We start from the raw sequence: 18,537 nt of genomic DNA on the forward strand, positions 1-18,537 counted from the left end.
GGAGGAAGGTGGGGTTTTGGGCAGCCATGCAGCGCACAAAAATTCTGGCTGTCCAATTTTTGGCCAGCCCTCTCCAGGATGCATTAAGGGGCCTTCAGACTTAAGCAGAGAGGTTCTTAGAACACCTGTGCTAACCCACGCTCCCACACACACCACTGAAGAGCCACAGAGTGCCGTTAACAGTCGGTGCCTATCTACATCCAGGGTCTACAGACACCTCCTTTCATTCCTGCAGATGACCAAGAACCAGTGTTGCTCAAGACTACGCATGTTTAGGGAACTTGTTGGTCACATCTGCCAGCTACTGCAGGACTTGGCGCCAAGGGGTCATGGAGGGCATCCACTGCCAGTGGCCATGAAAGTCACCGTGGCGCTCAATCTTTACACCAGTGGCTCCTTTCAGGGCTCCACAGGTGAGCTCTGTTGGATATTGCAAGCCTCAACCCAAAAATGCATCCAAGAGGCCATGGATGCCATCTTTGCAAGGACACAATTTTGTGCATTTCGCACTGGACCAGGACAACCAGATTGCAAGAGCAATTGGATTTGCCCAGATCTCGGGTTTCCCACAGGTGCAGGGCGCCATCGACTACACTTATGTGGCTCTCAGATCTCCATCACAACAGGTGGTCAACTACATCAACTGCAAGGGCTTCCATTCGCTGAATGTGCATCTGGTGTGCGACCACCACAAACGTATCCTGCAGGTCTGCGCATGATTCCCAGGGAGTGTCAATGACTCCTACATTCTCAGTCAGTCACAGATCCCCGATGTCTTACAGGGTCCACAGAGTCTATAGGGATGGCCCCTTGGGGACAAGGGCTACCCGTGTAGGACATGGCTGATGACACCTGTGCAGTGGCCTCAGGCTGCAGCAGAGCAGCAATGACACATCACACCCTCTGTGGACTATATTGCAGGCTTCTACCAGACTGGTCCAGGCACCAAGACCTCATTTTCAGCATCCCAAGGTTTGCTCCACCCAGGCGCTAGTTGCAGCATGAGCCTCGTTAAATCTTCACTCTGGCGCTAAAACGAGGAGAGACGCTGGCTGAGAAGGAGATGAAGGAACTAGAGGCCTCCTCTGGTGAGGAGGACGTCGATAGGGATGAGGGTGAGGAGATCCTTGAGGGCGACGATGATGGCGATGAGGCCCTCACACTGCCCAGACAAGGCAGGCACGCTCGGGAGGCCTTCATAGCTGCTAGATTTGTGGAGGGTGATGACGGCATGCAGTGAGGAGACCTCATAGATCCTCATATTGCATCTGTTAACGTTTGACTCCAGTCTGGCTTATGGCAGCGCGCATAACCTCTGTGATAAGGCTTCTGTAATGGAGATGCAGTGGATTCTCTAATAGTCACTTGATTCCTGGAGGATGATGACGACATACAGTGAGGACACTCTATAGATCTTCACACAGCCTCTGAAAATGTTGGCAAAGGGCAGCTCCCTTGCGCTCTGTGATCAGGGTCATATTATGGAGACGCAGCTGTGAAATTTCAAATGGACCTGATCCTTTGTCTGCCTTCAGCGCCTGACCCCTTCAGGAGCACAGCATCAGTGGTCACAGATGCTGACGAGATGGGGGTCAGCTTCAACTTAAAGGTGCTGAGAGCACACAGAGAGAATGTTGGAACTCTGTGATGCCTGCCCACTACATTCTGGCAGCAATGATAAGCACCACCGAGGTGCCGGCATCAGTAATGTGTCCAGGGAGTGTGTGATTTTGGTCTGAAGGCTGCACAAAGCACAGAGAAGAGGCCCTAGACTGATATACCTGCCTTTATCTTGTGCAGGAACCGAAGTTTCACATCGGAGTGACATAAACACTGCTCATCATAACAAGGGGCCATAGGTAGAGAGATATTCTTGGGAGTTTATTTACAATAGTGAACATTATGGGAGTTTATTTACAATAGTGAACATTATGTACAAGTGATTAACACCCACGCCCAGACTGTGCAACTACATCTTCTTAACCCCAGTGGACACTGCGGGGACTGGGGTGCTTTATCGACCCTCCTAATCACATTTTGATTTGATGTTTCTAAGTTTTCTTTAAACTTTGTCCTTGGTTTTACAGCTGACCTGACTTAGGGGCTGTGCTTGATTTATCCCTTATTTTGTTAATTTAGTTAATTGTTTTAACTCGAAAAGAGAGTTACATCTTCTTAACCCCAGTGGACACTGCGGGGACTGGGGTGCTTTATCGACCCTCCTAATCACATTTTGATTTGATGTTTCTAAGTTTTCTTTAAACTTTGTCTTTGGTTTTACAGCTGACCTAACTTAGGGGCTGTGTTTACTTTATCCCTCATTTTGTTAATTTAGTTTAATTGTTTGACTCTGAAAGAGTTACATCTTCTTAACTCAAAAGAGGTTCAAAAGAGTTACATCTTCTCAACCTTCCAACACTGCTGCTATGTCTCGGTGCTCCCTGGCCATCCACCATGGAGGTGGAGGCAGCCTGCTGACTTCTACAGCCTGTTTGTGATGACCTTGGTGGGCGTTATCTGGAGGGCCGAGACCTGGAGGGTCCCGGCCTGCTTTTGGGGTCCTGCTGTGTTTCAGTGGCACCCTCCTCGGCCTGTGGAGCTGGAGCTGCTGGGATCATGGGAAGAGGAATTCAGGTGGGCCAGACACTCCCGGAGTCACCTGGGTGAATGGACCCGGAATGTGGACCTACTAATCCTCCTCCCTATTGGTGCCCGAGGGCCCCTGGCTGACTCCTTGAGGAGAAGGGAAAGCTGGAGTGAGATCGAGCTGCCCCGCACCCCTCTCACCCACATACTGTTGGAGGCCAAGAGCGATGGAGTTCAGCCTGCACAGCAGTGCAGGAGTGATGTCCTTGTCTAAAGTCTCCATGGCAGCCGCCATCCTACCAGTGTTGACCTTGGTGCGTTGGCATGGTGGCACTATCACCTCAGACTGAAGGTGGTCGGACTCCTCCATCGTGCCTTGCAATCTGAGGAGTGCAGTGGACATCCCTTCCTGATGTTCCCGAGCTTGCCTTTTCAGCTCCTGCAACTGAGGTATGACCAAGTCCAGAGGCTCGTCATCTGACTCAGACTCAACAGATTTCCGGCTTCCAGCAATCCTCTGAGTACCGGAGATCTGGGAAATCCCTGCCTCTGCCTGCTGTGGATCAGACAGTGTGATGTGCTCACTGGATTGTGACCGCGAGGCTCCTTTAAAGCTAGGTCCCACCGAGGTCTGTGTCTCTGCGCTGGTGGAGGGTGTGGGTGAGTGCTGTGATGGGTTTTCAATGAGGGTGCCTTCAGATTCCTCTTCAGAGGTTTCTTCGGGGCTTGATCGGAGGCCCTGGATCATGGAATCCATCGGCTTTTCCCAGATGCTGCAGAAGCAAGGGGAGATAAGTAGTACATGGCAGTGGCCTGTGAAACAGGACACATCACTCACCGCATGGTTATCTGATGGATGTTGCACTGCTGGATTCCCACGTGGTAGAGCACTGCTGACCTCACTCTCAGCACAGGAATGGTCCAGATCCTCGCTGGGCAGTTGGATGGCCCTATTTTCAAAGCCCATGAGGACCTTGATTTCAGGCAGTCCTCCACCAGTCTGCAACCTCTCCCTCTTGTTGTGTGACAACTTATCCTGCATGAATAGAGATGGAGAGAGTGTAAGCAGGACGTCTGCCAGGTCAGATGATAAGTATGCCTGGCACGTGTGGGTGTTGAGTGTTCCCATGGATGGGATGAGGACAATGACGGTGTGTGTGAGAGAGTGAATGGTAATGCCCCTTGAACTGGCAGTGAGTGAGATCCTTGTGGATGTGTGATGGGTTTGTGAGTGTGTGAGTTGAGAGTGATGAGAAGGGTGACTTACCCTGGCGGAACAAACGAGATCATTCATCCTTTTTGGCACTGGGTGGCTGTCCTCTTTTGTAGGGCGTTGGCACTGATCACTGCTGCCATCACCTCCCATGCTGGATTGGTGATGTTGCTGCCCGTCCTGCGGCCAGAGCATAGGTATAGGCCATCACAGTGGGCCTCCACTGCTTCCAAAAGGCGCTTGAGGGCCCCATCATTAAACCTTGGGCCTGCAGCCTTCTTGCCTTTCAGGGCCATGTCTTCTTTGCAGCGGTCGTGGGCTGGAAGCACTGAGAGATGTGTGCGCAGCTGCACTTTAAATATGGCGCCCGGCGTGGTGAAGCAATGAGGTGATGGCGTGGTGGGCAAATGAGAGCCCGCCCACCATCAACACAGCGTGTTCCCTGGGAATGCATAATTAACGAGGCAGGATTGGGATGATACCCCGTGAAAAGCCGCCATTTCGGCTGGCGGGTAAAACATCCTTTTTTCCTACTGGACTTTGTACAAATCTGGAACGATTCCGCTCTTTATCTTTCACTTTTCCAAATTTCTCCAAAAGTAATTTCTCCAAATTACTGGCAATATTAAGGTGGCAAACAGAGTAAAATGGATGTTTAGACGCATTTGAATTATTGTCCTCCAGATTAACCATCCCATGAGAGTTGGATGAAGAGCTAAATTATAAATTATGGGGAACATAGGCACAACCTGACTTGCACCACCACCCATGAAACTCCCACTATAAGTGTGCTTTTAGAGAAAGAAGAGGAGGGCCAACAGAAGATTTTTAGCTAGGTCCGACTGCACTAGAGCTCTACATCCACCAGCCTGTACCCCCAAATCAGGATCTACAGGCAGACATGCAAATACTAATACTGATCAGAGGAGCAGCACATATGGAGGCAGTGATTTACAGTGGACAGAGTTATTTCACATAATCCAAGCTATCTGCAGCCAAACTCTTCCACAGAGTTGACACTTCAAGCAGCCATCAATTTTACAAATGCTATTTGCTTTATATTTTTGGATCATTTCAGGCTATCACTGGGGCTGTCAGAAAGATAAGTCAATCAAGTGTCTATGGATATATAATGCAAGTAGCAATGCTTTTTTTTCTCAAGGAAACACTTTCATCACCATCTCTATGGACAACTGACAACGGGGAGCAAGATTCCCAAATCTCTTAAAAGGTTTCTAAATTGCACGCAGGTGACTTATAGGTCCCCTCATATAATACCACATTCACCCAAAAAGAACCACATCAAAAAGACAAAGGCAAAAGTGAGCGCACGAAACAACATCCTGAATAAGCTCACTAACACAAAATGGGGAGCAAGCTCGAAAACATTGCGAATCAATGCACTTGCTCTTTGCTATTCCACTGCTGAATACGCCTGCCCTGCATGGTAAGAAGTTGGATGCCGTTCTGAATGCAAGCTGCTGACTTATCACAGGTTGTTTAAAACCAACAAACACCAACAGCCTATATATCCTGGCGGGTATCGCTCCCCCTGATATAAGAAGAATGGTAGCCAGCAAGAAAGAGCGACTCCATCAAACATCAGATGAGAGGCACCCTCTACATGGTCAAACACCTACACCCAGCCGCCTAAAGTCAAGGAAGAGCTTCATGAACAGTGTTGTTCCATTACAATCAACCCCATCTGAAGCCCGCATTGACTTGTGGAAAGATCGGCTCACCAGTCTCGAACAACCTCCAGCAATGGAAATTCTACGGATGAAAGCCTTCCCCCAGGAGTTAATTGCAACTGGGCAACCTGGAAGTGCCTTAACAGACTTAGGACTGGTGTAGGCCGTTCAAAGGTGTCACTAAGCAAATGGGGATATACAACCTGCCCGACAACTTGTGAATGTGGAACTGAGCCACAGACTATGCAACATCTCCTGCAATGTCTATCGCTAGAGCAACCCTGCACTGTTGCAGATCTTGCTGAATTCAACAAAAAGCACAAAAATGTGTCCAGTTCTGGCTGGGCCATGTGTAGACTGTCCGTGGACACGATAAGAAGACCCAAATAGAAAAGGATTCCATTCTCTTGATGCTCAGCTTACATACAGCCATCAGCACTAGATTGTTCATGGCAATGCTTACTTCCCACCCAGCTATCATAATGCCTGATGAGGCATTCTACTGTTCCACCAATATGTGACCCACAAGGATGTTGACAATCAAGCTTACTCTGCAGCCATGGCTAAGGATATTGATGAAGTATCTTAGGTCATCATGTGGACATAGGTGTCAATGTTGAGTAGTCATCAAGGATACTGTCGGTATGTTGATGTATTTCAGGCACCTGTCGGAACTGTCCTGCAATATAGCTCTACTCAGTCTTTAAGGATTATGCTGTGCTGTCTGCTACATTTTTCACAACTTTGTTCTGCAAAAAGGTACAATCATGGAGGCCCAGAGAAGAAATTCTTCCCAGTGCATCAAGGAGATTACAAATAAAAGTAGGCTTGCAGAGCAGTAAACGGCACCAACTTTCACAGAGGATATGTCTTTGAGTGTAAATTTGTATTAACAGTCCTGTCTGTATCCTCCCATGCCTTGTGCATGTGCCTTCAGCTACACTAGTTTACATTTTCCATGCAGCTGACAAATCTTCCATTCATGGTACCTGATGAAACAAGTGGCAAACCTTAGCAGGAATTTTCTGCTGGCGTCAACGTTAGTAGTGTCAGATTTTAATGAACATAAGGGTGAGTAGCTAGTTGAGAGTTTATGATCTATGTTCTCTACAGCCTGGTTTGATGCTTTGTCTAGGTTCCACCTGGGTAGCAGGTGTATGCATTGATGTTTGGCTTCTATGTGCAAATAAGAGCCTCTTGGCAAAGGGATAAAGCATACATTTTACTGGTAGGCTAACTAAAAAATGTGTTGAGCAGGAAGAACCTAGAGGCACTGGAGAGGATGCAGAGAACATTCACAAGAATGATTCCAGAAATGTGTGAGCATACAAATCAGGCAAGGATCAGGCTGGCTCTCTTTTCTTGGTGACTATCATATATTGATGGCCTCTAGTTATGCTCTTCCCCACAAGAGAAATCACTCTCTCTGTATTCACTCTCATCAAAATCTTTCATAATTTTAAAGACTCCTCTTAGGTCTCAGCCTCAGAAGGCTGAGGAGTGACCTAAACAAGGTCTTTAAAATTATGAAAAGTTTTGATAAGAATGGATACAGAGAGAATATTTCCTCCTGTGGGGAGGAGCATAACTAGAGGCCATCAATATATGAGTCATCAAGAAATCCAATGTGGAATTCAGATGAAATTTCTTTACCCAAAGAGTGGTGAGAATGAGGAACTCGCTACCACAGGGAGTGGTTGAAGCAAATAGTATTGGTGTGTTTATGGGGAAACAAGCCAAGCACTTGAGGGAGAAGGGAATGGATAGTTATGATAAGACATTTAGGTGAGAAAGGAGGAGGTTCAGGTAGAGGATAAACACCAGCATGGACTGGTTGGACTGGGTAGCCTGTTTCTCTGCCGTATATCGCATGCAATCCTATGTAAATTGGCAACAAGTGTTTTACTGCCACATATAATCTCCATTCTTTGGACTTTGAAGGCTTCTTCCTAATTGATAGTGAATTATTTTCCTGAATTCAAGTGAAGATGAGAGCCAAGACACACTTCCATTTCAAAGCTGGGAACATAACTGGTTTAGTGGTAGGAGACTGAGGGTGATGACAGAAGGATGCTTTAGTGACTGGAAGCCAGTGTCCAGTGGCGTACCACAGGGATCTGTGCTGGGTCCCCTATTATTTGTCATTTAAATAAACAACATAGATGACTATGTGGGGGGTAGGATTAATAAGTTTGCGGATGACACAAAGATTGGCCGGGTGGTTAACATTGAGGTTGAGTGTCTTGGGCTACAGGAAGATATCAACGGGGTGGTCAAATGGGCAGTTAAGTGACAGGTGGAATTTAACCCTTAAAAGTGTGAGGTAATACACTTTGGAAGGAGCAATTTGACAAGGAAGTATTCAATGAACGGCATGACACTAGGAAGTTCTGAGGAACAAAGGGACCTTGGCGTGTGTGTCCATAGATCTCTGAAGGCAGAGGGGCATGTTAGTGGGGTGGTGAAAAAGGCATATGGAACACTTGCCTTTGTCAATCGAGGCATAGATTACAAAAGTAGGGAGGTCATGTTGGAGTTGTATAGAACCTTGGTGAGGTCACAGCTGGAGTATTGTGTGCAGTTCTGGTTGCCACATTATAGGAAGGATGTGATTGCATTGGAGGGAGTGCAGAGGAGATTCATCAGGATGTTGCCTGGGATGAAATATTTAAGTTATGAAGAGAGGTTGGATAGACTTGGATTGTTCTCGTTTGAGCAGAGAAGACTGAGGGGCGGCCTGATCGAGGTGTACAAGGCTATGAGGGGCATGGATAGGGTGGATAGGGAGCAGCTGTTCCCCTTCATTGAAGGGTCAGTCACGAGGGGGTATAAGTTCAAGGTGAGGGGCAGGAGGTTTAGGGGGGATATGAGGAAAAACTTTTTTACCCAGAGGGTGGTGATGGTCTGGAATGTGCTGCCTGGGATAGTGCTGGAGGCGAGTTGCCTCACATCCTTTAAAAAGTACCTGGATGAGCACTTGGCACGTCATAACATTCAATGCTATGGGCCAAGTGCTGGTAAATGGGATTAGGTAGGTAAGTCAGGTGCTTCTCACGTGTCGGTGCAGGCTCGATGGGCCGAAGGGCCTCTTCTGCACTGTGTGATTCTGTGATTCTGTGATAACATGCATGCCACAGTGTTATGGGCATTCGTAGTCAGGTATGAGATTACTTTAAGACAGCGTGAGGGAGAGGTAATTGTAAATGTCATGCATGCTTATTCCACTGCATTAATGGAAGCTAATAGTCCATTCTCCATTTTGACTAGCCTTGTAAGGCCATTAAAAGTGCTTTAAAAGCACTGCCTCCAGGTGTGTGAGAAGCTTATGCTGTCATTCCACTTGTGGTCACCACCTCACATTTTCCATGATCTGCTCTTCTTGAGGTGTTTATGGCACTCACTGTTTGAAGGAGACATCCTATTCTGCTCAATTCCTCCAGCATAATCTCTTGCTGTCTTCTGAGGAATGATTTGCTCCTGGGCCATCCGAACACCTTCCAGAATTTTTCCCATAAGCTACTTGAGTTCCACCTTTCAAAAAGCAAAATACTTGTCCGTTTAGCTGCTGCATGACTTTAAATCTTGTAGCATCACCAATATCCAGGCTTCCAATCATTGGAATTTGAATGCCTTATGCAGATCACATGCAAATTTAATTAGATTAACCACAACTCTGTGGATAGATGTGATTCTTACATTACCCAATTTCTAGTCAAACTTGCACCTGATCAGGAAATATATGACCTTTTTTTTTTACTGGGAAGCCTGGAGCCATGGCCCATAGTAGAAGATTGAAAAGACTAGAAGAAAAGATGATGAAATAAATTAATGTTGTTTAACACCAAGCTTTAGCTGTAAAAATCAATAGAGAATGAGAAATATAGAGTTCCACAATTTTCAAACCCTGGAGAAATTATTGGAGATAGTATGATTTCAGCACAGCGAGCAAGTGGGTAATTTCATGTCGGTATGAGAACACATTTACTGAGTAAATGTTTCATGGGGAGAAATGTCTCCAAGGCCATTTCATGTGTTTTCAGCTTTGCTGACTCACAGCTGTGTGCCCAGTCAATCATCCTTATGACTTCTCTCTGTAATTGTACCAATTAAAAACTGGATTGAGAATGCCTCAAATTCATTTCACACAAGATCTGTACCACCAACGGAGAGAAGTCCTTCATCTGTTTTGTTTTCTGAGCTGGAACCCTGAGCCGACAGAACTGTGTATAAATCATTGCTTCCTGGTCACCCAAGAAAGCTTTCTCTCAACCTCTCCACTGAATCCTTATCAAACCTGCAGTTCTCTAAGTGGATTAGAGCAGATCCAGAGTGTGAATGTCTAGATTAATGTTTGCAACTAGAAAGTCGATAAGGATTGATTAGGATTAGAACAGAGGGTAACAGAGAAACTGTTGTCACCATGGTGACCATGCAAATTCATCACTGTTGAATGACTAGATATAAATAAGGCAGAATTTAAAAGAGGATTGATCACATTGATGTTCAGAGACCCATTGCCATCCCTGCTCTTATAAAATGGAGCTTGCTTGATAAAACCTGCAATAGCTATGACAATAATTCCAGAAAATACACATTTCATCTTGTACCAAACACAGAGGCCCTGAAAATCTACAGAGACTCTACTATTGTAGTGGAAGCCCCAATCAAACAGCATAAATGTGTGAAAACAGGGGTTCCACTGGTCTCACATTAGATTTACAGTGGGAGACTAGCAGAACATCTGCAGAATTTCAGAATCAGAACATCTTTGTGACGTGGAGTGTTTGAGCTTTTTTTGTGTTTCTGCCTAAACGACAGTTTCTATTATTAGATTCAATCCCTTATGGACAAAATCCTGCTTTTTTATTTCTCCTCTGTCTATGGATTAGCATGCGAAAGTTTAACAATTGGTTCTGAATTGCCGTAAATCACAATTTTTCCTGTTATTTCAGAAGATGGACAAATGACATTGCACTGTATGTAGTCTCAACTACTTGGCCAAATTTATTTGCTGTTGATGTAATAACAGAAGCCAGAAGACACAACAAGCTAACAATTCAGTACGATGACCGAACCTCTATCATGTATGAAATAGTCAAAATGTTTAGATGCAAGAAAAGACGGACCCTGAAATGGATGAGGCTTTTTGCAGCTAATTCTTGGAACACCAGTCCCTGGTGATAAATTATACAGGATAATTCCCCGTGAAATTTCTTTCGTCTCAATCACACAAAAGCAGCATGGTAGAATAGAGAACTGAAAATCTCGAGAAGGTAAATAGACTAGTATTTCTTTGATGCAAAAATGGAACCTTTGGGAATGTGTCTTAACAAGCACACATCATTGCAAATGGTGCATTAATGGTGCAGGAAATAAATCTCTTCTTGGTGGTGTTCACACCTTCCCACTTGTACTAGTTCTCAGCACCCAATTAAAGCGATTACATCCCCAGGAATGAAGGAAGTGACAGATCCTGTCACTGGTATTATTTGATATATTAGTCGGAAATAACACCTTTGCTGTGTGGTTGGCTACATGGTTAGCATATAAAATATCCTTCTACTTTAAAGGGCCTGTAATTTGATTACTTCTGGGTCAAGGATTTCTGAAAACATCCAAAACAATAGAAACCACTGGCTGCTCTTATATTACTCTTAATGGGTATCTAGCAGTGGAGAGTAAGATGACAATTGTGTGCTTTAGTCAAGGAATGTTTTGCTGAGATTGCATAAAGAAAACTCAGTTGAATGGGAAAGACGTTTTATTATTTTTGTAAAGCACTTTATCAAGGTTTAAACAAGCAGAAAAGAAGACAAGGCAAATTATGAAGGGTCTGATACAATTAAGTTTCTTATGACAAGTTTCCATTTCACAGAAAGGATTTGTAACAATTAGAGCTACATAAAATGTTGCATTTTAAAAGCATAGGCACCCCCTGAAATTGAATGGGGGGTTCTTCTGGGCTCCTGCTATAATTCTGACAGGTATACCATCTTTCTGGGGTCCGTACAGGTCTCCAGCCTAAGTTACAGCAAGAGACTGGGAGAAACCCCATGGAAATTTAGAGCCACAGCAAGTTAAAAAAGAGCCTGGGTTGGTCAGTAGTTATGGCTATAATAAGCTAAATTTAATAGTTTCCTCATAAACTGAAAATAATCAATTTGCTAGTTTGCATCTATGGCTAGAATTTTTCATTTGCCGAGCAGCATGAAGTAGATGCAAGTATTCACGAAATGGGATGCCATGACATCTGGAGGGCGTCCCAACATCATTGCACCACCTCGCAATATTCCATTCGGTGGGCACGCACAAAGTTGGAAGCGTGCCCGCTAACAGTTAAAGGGCCAATTAAGCCCATTAAAAGACCAATTGACAGCAATTTTGAGTGGCCCGTCTGCTTTTACGCTTGCAGCACAGACCAATCGGCCAGGCAGCCTTCATGTTTTTCATTCATTCTACATCCAGGGTTGGATAAAAGGCCCAGAAGATGTTGATAAGGTGAGGAGTTAGGAGTTTTGCTGTGACTTGTTTGTAGTTGGTTTAGAGGTTGTTTCTGGCATTTTTTGGGTGCTTTGGAAATTTGTCTGATTGCTAAACATTTGCAGAGGCTTTCTGCAGAAAGAACCTTTCAGTGTAGAAACCTGTGCAACCATCTGGATAAACATGGGGATCGTGTACCCACCTGGAGGGACCTCCTCAGAAGAGGAGGAGAGGGCCAGAAGGGAGAGGAGGCCAGTTGCCCGCAGGCACCATCACAGCGTCTGCCCAATGGACCGAGAGACCCAGCCAGAAGGGGTGGAGGCCAGCAGGGTTTGAATAAGGCCCCATTACCCAGCAAGTAGAGTGTGCAGACAGTAATCATGCAATCTGGGTGTGCCAGAGGTTCAGTGCTGCAGCAGGTTTTGCCTCTCTAAGGAAGCTATCACCTCCATCTGCGAGATGATCAGCCCCGAAGTAACCTCCAACTGTGTAGGTGGTCACCATATGCCAGTAGCTCTGAAGGTGACAGTGGCCCTGGACTTTTGTGCTACAGGTTCATTCCAGGGGTCAGTGGGAGATCTCTGTGGAATCTTGCAATCCACTGCCCACAGATGCATCAAGATGGTTACAGATGCACTGTTCCGAAGGGTCAGCACCTTCATTCACTTCAGGACAGACGAGGCTAGCCAGGCAAAGCAAGCCAGAGACTTTGCTGCAAGTGCAGGATTTGCCTGAATTAAGGGAGCCATTGACTGTGCATATGTGCCCATAAAGGCACTATCGGGGTAGGCGGGTGCCGCTTTGTCAATAGAAAGGGCTCCTACTCTCTAGACATCTAGATTATGTGTGAGTGGGACACTGCAGATTTGTGCCAGGTATCCAGGAAGCTGCCATGATGCCTACATCCTTCATCATTTCCAGGAGCCAAGGCTGTTCATTGCAATGGGGGATAAAGGCTAACCACTAAAAAGGTGGCTGATGATGCTGCTGAGACAACCAAGGACTGTAACCAAGGAGCGCTACAACCATGGTCATGCCTCCACAAGGGCAATAATTGAGAGGACCATAGGCCTACTCAAAATTAGGTTTCTCTGCCTGGACTGCTTGGGAGTATCACTGCACTATCCACCGGAACACGTTTCCCTTGTTGTAGTAGTCTGCTGCACCCTGCACAATCTGGTTCTTTCAAGGGGAGACCAGTTGGAGGATGTACCAGAGGCTGCAGAAGACGATTTCAGCACTAAGTCTGAGGATGAGCCTGAGCAGCCGCAGGGTGAGGAGCAAGATCCCGAATTGAGAGTGCTAATAGGAGGCAGGGAGACCAAGGGGGCCTTGATTCAGCAGACTTTCAGTTAGTACTCCAAAGCAAGGAGTCAAGGTGATGGCAAGGGAAACACCACCTTACTGATTGGTGCTGATGAGGCACTCCTGTCCAATCCTCCACTCAAATCCTGATCTCTGAAATAAATTTGCAGCCCATTATATGTGTGACACATGACTCCCAGGCCTCTTCCCTACCAATTGCACGAAGCACACTAAGGCCATTGCAGATGATCTAACATTTTAATATTGAAGGGAGAGATATACATGCACCATTTCTTACATGTCAAGTAAAAAATAATCACCCTTGAGACCCCTTATGTGATCATAGTGACTTAAATTTCTGCTTACGAGTGCTATGTCATGGTGTCTCCACCCATCAGTAGCTGCACTGGAGGCAGGTTGCTGACTTTAATGCCCCATCGGCCTTGATAGCCTTGGCAGTCATCCTCTGGTCGCCAGGGCCTGTGTAGGCCCCATCTGGATGGGAGAATCCAGTGCTATGGCTGTGCACTCCTTAATCGCCGCTGTCTCCTCAGATGCAACAGTCACTGGCAGAGGGATGGAGGAGCTGCTGCCATCATCAGGAGCACCCTGAGAGGAGCCCTCAGATGCATGGAGCTGCAGGTCATCTGTCAACATGAGGTTGGTTTGATCCTCCCTGCTCACCATAGATGGATGGGCAGCCAGCAGAGTCACTAGGAGTCACTCCATCTCTTACATTGGCAGTGCCCTGCTGAGATCACTGACAGTGTGTGCATTTGCAGGTCTGAACGCAACCCCAGAAACCCCTGATCGAGTTCCTGGAGCTGCCTTTCCATGAGAGTTGCCACTCTCTCTATGGAGGAAGCTGTGCATTCAGAGCTCTCAGCTAACTCAGTGCTCACGCTGCGCATAGACTCCTCCAACACAAAGACCATGGCACGCAGACCCTCAGGGATCTCTGCTAGATCTTCCTACGCATTCCGCTGGACATCCAGTATCTGCCGCCTGATGGATGACTCCAGAAGCGCATCATCTGCCTCAAACTCAGCATTGTCCTGGTCTCCAGCAATCCTCCAACTGCCAGCATCCTGGGGACTCTCTGCCTCTGCCTGCTCCTTAGGTGAGTGTGATCTGCCTTCACCACTGTGCACTCCCATCTGCTCCAAACCTCACATATCCACCAACGTGCCTGTACCTGCGCTGGTACATGGTGCAGAAGGAGGATAAGACGTAGTCTGGCTGCTGGTCATCCTCAGAGGTCAAGGGAGAGTCCTCGGGGTCCTTCTGAAGTCATGAGGGAGGAAGAAAAAATGTCAGTCTCGAACAACATTGTGAACTCAGAGTGCGCGCAGTCTGGTAGCTTCTCAGAATGGGCATCTGGCTGAGCAAAGACCTGAATGGATGAGCAACAAGGATTAGTGGATTCCGCCTGTCAGTCTTACAACCACTGCCCTACATCTCTCATTCCCTGCCCCAATCTCTTCCCTGTCCACTCTTACTCTCCTCTGAGACCCCTGCCTCTCCGCGATCAGTGGACCCGATTCTCCGCTTGCCCACCATCTCCAGCATTTGCTCCTCCACCTGACTTAAGAGCAGAGGATTTGGGGCACCACCACCTGTCCAACCTCGCTCCTGTGCATTGTGACTCCTCTTCTCCTGTAAGGACAAAAGTGCTTTCATTAGTCCCCCCTCTACATGCCAGAACATACCAGCCACCCTCCTAAAGATGCAGGTTCAGGTGCCCACCATATTGCCACACCTCCCCTTTACATACATGCCAGCCATCTGATATATTTAATCTTTAAAGGCACAGGGATATGTGCCAATTTATGCTCTGCATTTCACACCCATGAGCACCAACTGGTGCTCCCACCCACAAAGACACCTATCCATGTTTCCAACTGAATTCAGGACTCACCCTGGCAGAGCACAGGAGGTCATTGAAGCTTTTCTTCACTGGATCCTGGTCCTTCGCAAGACATCATGTCCACTGACCTGATCTGCCGCCCCCATCAAGTCCCCCTCTTTCCGTCTCGCAACAGCAAGATGTTGTGTCAGGCACTGACTGCCTCCAACAGGACTCGCAGGCACTCATCGGAAAAGTGGGGATTTCCATTTTCCCTGGCATGGGTTCCGGGTGTGGATGACATATTACACTAACAGACACTAACAGCACAATAACTGAGAAAAGTAGTCAGACCCTTGGAAATTCAAAGCAGCTCCACAACACTGATTGTCAGCCTTCTGGAAGCTCCATTTAAAACCCAAGCCCGCTCATATCATTCCCTCTTATTCCTCCCCATGCCCGCCCTCTTCCTGCCCACATCGGCAACACTGAGCCTGTCTTAGCGCATGTATCATGCTGGCCAGCAGTTCATTGGCCAGACAGCATGAAATCGGTGTTGGAAGCCAATTGCAGGTAGGAGCGGATTTCAAATCCGCTGTTATGGTACAGCTGATGGTAAATGCTGAGTTGTTCAAATCCCAGAGGGAAACTTGAGGTAACTGCCACAACCATTTTTGCAATTTGTATGTTTCGAGATGCGGGCTCTGAATTCAGTACTAATAAGATCACTAAGCCTTATAGGTTTTTACAAAACAAGATTAAACATTTATTAATAAGAGAAATGATTTTAAGCACATACATATGTCTACAAATTACTAATATAATAACTTTTAAATCCCCTAATTAATCTAACTTCCAGTTACAGCTCTGTTAAGGCAATGGTAAGACACATAGATTTTAAAAGACCCAGGCAAAGAAACATGGCACTCTGGACAATCCAATTCAAAGTGAGTTTCTCTTAACTCCAGTCCCTTGTAGATAATAGCTTGAGGCTTAGATGCTGAAGGCTTTTCACACTTATTTAAATCTTAGAATTCGTTCCCTTACACACAGCCTTTGCTCCTTTATACATATATTCCCCTTTGAATGCAAATTCCCATTCTTTCATTATGCCTTTGGACTTTACCTTTCTAACAATAAAAATCTCTATCATAGTACCAATTTTACCAGTAATCTTTGGGAAAAATAAACACACTGTTTCTTAACTTCACCTGGCTAGGTGTAATATTTCACTCCCTCTCTTTGAATCCAAGCTGGTCTGGCTTATTTAAAATGCAAATATTCCCTTTACCGCTTATATTCTAAAACTTCCCCCATGTTTACCTACTTAACATTTCAAGCCTAACTTATCTTTTGACACATCAAAGACTTCAGGCCAGCTGCCTTTAATTCAATTAAGTCACACACAAACATAGGCCCATTGAATCAGACCTCACTATTACTCTACTTAACAATAAATTCCAATAACACTATGGGCTGAATTTTCTGTTTGGCAGGGGGGTGGAGCGGGAGTGGGCGTGGGCATGGGTGAGTGCCGACGTTTTACGCGGGTGGGCCAATTACAGCCCGCCCAGCGTAATGCCCGACTCCTGAGGATAGCGGGGGCAGGCGGGCAGCGGCAGGAGTGCATTGTCCGCTGGATCCAATAGCGACCCGGCAACCTGTTTATCAGAAGCGCTGGCAGCCTTTGCAAGGCTGCTCACAATGTAAAGTGGAAGGGCTCACCAGAGGGCTTTTGATGAGCAGGCCAGTCCAGAGAGTAGGCCAGCGGAGCAGGCGAGGCTGGAGGGTAGGGTGAGGGACCGGTGTGCCCCTTGTTTCTCGGATGACTGCCTTGCTGCCCTCCTCGAGGAGGTGGCAGCGCGGCAGGAGGTGCTGGTTCCCCAGGATGAGAGGAGGAGACCTCCCCACATGACGAAACGTGCCTGGGAGGAGGTGGCGGAGGTGGTGAGCTCCCAGAACGTGGTGCGGCGCACCTGGATTAGGTGTCGCAAGCGCTTCAATGACTTGTTGCGCTCTGGCAGGGTGAGTACCATGTCAGCATTGGTCATGTAACCCAGCAGGTCGGCTTACCCACCTGCTGCCCCCCTGCCCCCATTCCCCACCCCCCCACCCAAGTCTGAATGTAGTGACTGCATTGAATCATTGATGGCATTTGTCCTTTGCTGGGTGGGCCAGCAGATACTGCCCATGCTGAGGTCAGCCTGAGAGGGTGATGAAGAGATGTGTATCGCCCCTGCAGCATGTGTTACACTGAGTCCCACATGATTGGTTTGGGGGCAACCTGGAGGAGCGGCACCTAGGCGCTGTGCTTGAACTGCAGGACATGTCCAAGTCAGGGTGATGACGTGCTGGGAGGGGAGCTTCAAGGTGGCATGGCAACGAACCATCTGCTGCCCTCTGTGCTCCACGTGCTTGTGCCTCCTTGCTATGGAAGGATATACCACGTGGTGCCTAATGTGATGTAGGCAGCATGTGTCCAACGGTGGGTGGAGGGGTGTGGAGCAGGCCTAGCATGTTTGTGTGAGTGTTCGGCAGCAGCGGGGTGAGGAGGCTCTGGAGCCCTAATATGTCCCACTCTGGTTGGGGTGGGCCGTGCACGAAGAGAGTCCATGTGCAATTTTCAACAATGAATGCTCGTCTCTCATTTTCAGGAGAAGAGTGCTCGTAATGCGTACAAGGACTGGCGGCGGCCAGGCGCAGATCGCCATTCTTAGCCCTTTCGAGCAGGAGGTCCTGGATCTGGAGAGGCGCCATGCGCCCAGGTCCACTGGTGTCAGTGAGGCTGGGATGCCACGGCCAGGTATTTATGCCCAACCGTGAGGTCAGCATTGTTCTCCCAAAGGCCATAGCAGTGCTGGATGTTAATTGCTTTAATTTTGCAACATGGCTTGACCATTGGTTATGGAAGGATGAGCGCATAATGACCCGGGGGACAGGGATGCACATTGACATTGTTTCCACATTAACTGATCCATTGTCCTTGTTCTTCCTTTCAACATCAGTGGAGCAGGGCCAGGAGGAGGAACAGCAGAGGCCCCCTCTCACACCTGAGGGGCCTGAAGCCTCACCAGCGTCACACCATTTCTACGAGGCAGGCACCAGTGCAGATACCAGCACCTTGGTGGGAATTTGAACATTGGCTAGTGTTCCAGGGCACAGTAGTGAGGACATTTCACAGTCACTGGAAGAGCTGGCAGAGACAGAGAGTGCCCATGGTGCCAGCAGCCGGAGGACAGCAGGGGACCAGGCACATGCTCAGTCGGTGCCTGATGATGTGCCTCTGGAGTCGTCCGCGATGCAGCAGGTGCAGGAAATGCAGCTGGGTGTGCGGGAGCCTCTGGGGGAGGTACATGATGCTGTGTTTGGCTTGGTCTCCATGATGGAGGAGTCAACGCAGACGATCGCCGAAGCAA

The sequence above is a fragment of the Cetorhinus maximus genome, chromosome 8 (assembly GCF_964194155.1).
Source record: "Cetorhinus maximus chromosome 8, sCetMax3.hap1.1, whole genome shotgun sequence".
Taxonomy (NCBI): Eukaryota; Metazoa; Chordata; class Chondrichthyes; order Lamniformes; family Cetorhinidae; genus Cetorhinus; species Cetorhinus maximus.